At 39.3% G+C, this 2,285-nt stretch overlaps 1 pseudogene; it reads left to right on the top strand.

Annotated features, from left to right (window-relative positions):
- Positions 1-215: 215 nt before the first annotated feature.
- Positions 216-1,107, top strand: LOC110216290 (taste receptor type 2 member 134-like; annotated as a pseudogene).
- Positions 1,108-2,285: the final 1,178 nt, after the last annotated feature.

The raw sequence follows: 2,285 nt of genomic DNA, 5'->3' as shown, positions 1-2,285 counted from the left end.
ATTTGCATCCATAAAAGTGGTAGGATTCTTTTCTAATCTACATTAGGCATACATAGTGTCTTCCTGCTCCTCCACTTTCTCCTCTAGCTGGGCTCCTGCATAAAACTAAGAGAGCTACTGAATCCTTGGAGAATCTGGTCTGCTATCAAATATCTTCTAGGTAAGGTATCCTGGAGCATCTATCTGAGTGTCAGCAGATGCTCTGTAAAGAAAGAATGCCCAGCCTACTCATTCTCCTATTCATGATCTTCTTTCTCCTGGAGTCTATGGTGGCAATCCTAGGAAATGGTTTCATCATCATAGCGCTGGGCAGGGAATGGGTGTGATGTTGGACCCTGCCTCCTGGTGACATGATCTTGGCAAGCCTGGGCATCTCCCATTTCTTTTTGCAGTGTGCAACCATTCTTAGTGACTTTTACACATATTTCTCTCCAACTAAAAGAAGTCTATACCCTGGTATTTTCTGAAATTTTACTAACACAACCACATTCTGTTTCAACACCTGGCTTGCCATTTTCTTCTGTGTGAAAATTTCTTCCTTTGCTCACCCAATCTTCCTCTGGCTGAAGTGGAGAATATCCTGATTTGTCCCCTGGCTGCTGTTGTGGTCCCTACTGATATCTGCATTGTTATTCATCTCACATTTTGTAAAGACCTATCTTGTTTTCCAATTTCCAGTCTCTGGAAATTACTTAGAAAAGACCACTTTGGTTAATAGGATACATGCATTTCAGAGGCATTTTTTTCATGCCACTGCAAATATTTATTTTGTTAATTAATTTCCTCTTCTTCCTGGTACCCATCATTTTGCTCATTTCCTCCCTGTGCCAACACTTGGGGAATATGCAGCACCATAATGCTGGTCCTCAGGATCCAAGTATGCAGTTTCACATTACAACCCTGAAGTCACTTTTCTTCTTTCTCATCCTCTATATATCAAACGTTCTGCTTCTGATCATCACAGCCATAGCACCTATTTCAATTTGCAGCTTTAGGTTTTGGGTATTTGAGGCATTGACCTATGCTGGCATCTCCATCCATCCTGCCTTCATTGTCCTGAACAGCTTAAAACTGAGAAAGGCTCTGAAGAAGATGCTTCATGACTGAGAGGCTGCATAAGGGGAATTTAGCTCTGAAGTGATCAATATGAGTAATCAATATTGAGCATTATCAATATTGCTGTTTATGACATCAATGCCTAAGACAGAAAGGAAAGAAGAAAGGAAGAGTGAAGGAAGGAAGAAAGAAAGGAAGGAAAATGTTTAATTATATACTTTTAATGTTTTGGCACTGTAATAACCACTGGGGATACAAATACAATCACTTTGGCCCTGCCTTTTCATTTCCATTATCTCTTTTCCCACTACCTAAGCTCTCTTAATTACCCTCCTCTATAATGTTTTACAGTTAATTAAAAGGTATTTTGGAGGCTAACTTTCTCATTTTACAGATGAGGTACTAAGGCCCTTAGAGATGAAGTGGCTTGTCCAGGGTCAAACAACTGCTAAATGCCTGAGGCAGAATTTGAACCCAGCTCTTCCTAATTCCAAGTTCAACATTTAATTCACTTCATTGTGATTTTCCCTTTCGTTGTCTTTTGTTCTTATACTCTCCCTCATAGCCAAATGAATAACCACTGTCCTGGGGTCTAAACTCCTTATGCCCACATGTTGGTGGAATCCTTTTTATCTGCCTCTGTGTCTATCCTGCAATGAATAGTCAGATACACCTCAATTACTGGCAAGGGTAATTATGGGCAAGTCACTCAGCTCCATCAGCCTCTCTTTCTTCATCTAGGAAGAAAAAAAGTGCAGTTTGTGTGTGTGTGTTTGTGTGTGTGTGTATTCAATATATACTTTATAAACATATGCAATTTGTATATGTATATGTATATGTATGCACACGTATATACATACATACATATACATGCACACACACACAATGGAGATAATAGTATTTTCTCTACCTACCTCAGGAGGTTACCCAGAGCAAAGCACTTTGTCAACTTCAAAATAATAGAGAAACAAGATTTCTTGCTACTTCATGTTCACATTCTTCAGTAATCCAGAGGGCTGCCAATTGCCTCTCACACCACAGCTAAAATGAATCATGGGCTTCAGCTGACCACAAATCTGTCCCCATTGATAGACATTAGACTCTTCTAATTTATTTACCTCAGATGATTATGCTGGAAAAGTCTTTTCTGTTATGACCTGATTTTTTTTTCTTTTCCATTCCTTTCAAAACTCAACTGGAAACACAGCTTGTATTCCCAGTACAATGTC

The sequence above is a fragment of the Phascolarctos cinereus genome, unplaced genomic scaffold (genome assembly GCF_003287225.1).
Source record: "Phascolarctos cinereus isolate Bilbo 61053 unplaced genomic scaffold, phaCin_HiC Scaffold_1;HRSCAF=81, whole genome shotgun sequence".
NCBI classification, from domain to species: Eukaryota; Metazoa; Chordata; class Mammalia; order Diprotodontia; family Phascolarctidae; genus Phascolarctos; species Phascolarctos cinereus.
Note: the sequence above shows the minus strand (reverse complement) of the source record. Positions and strands in the feature narration are given on the sequence as shown.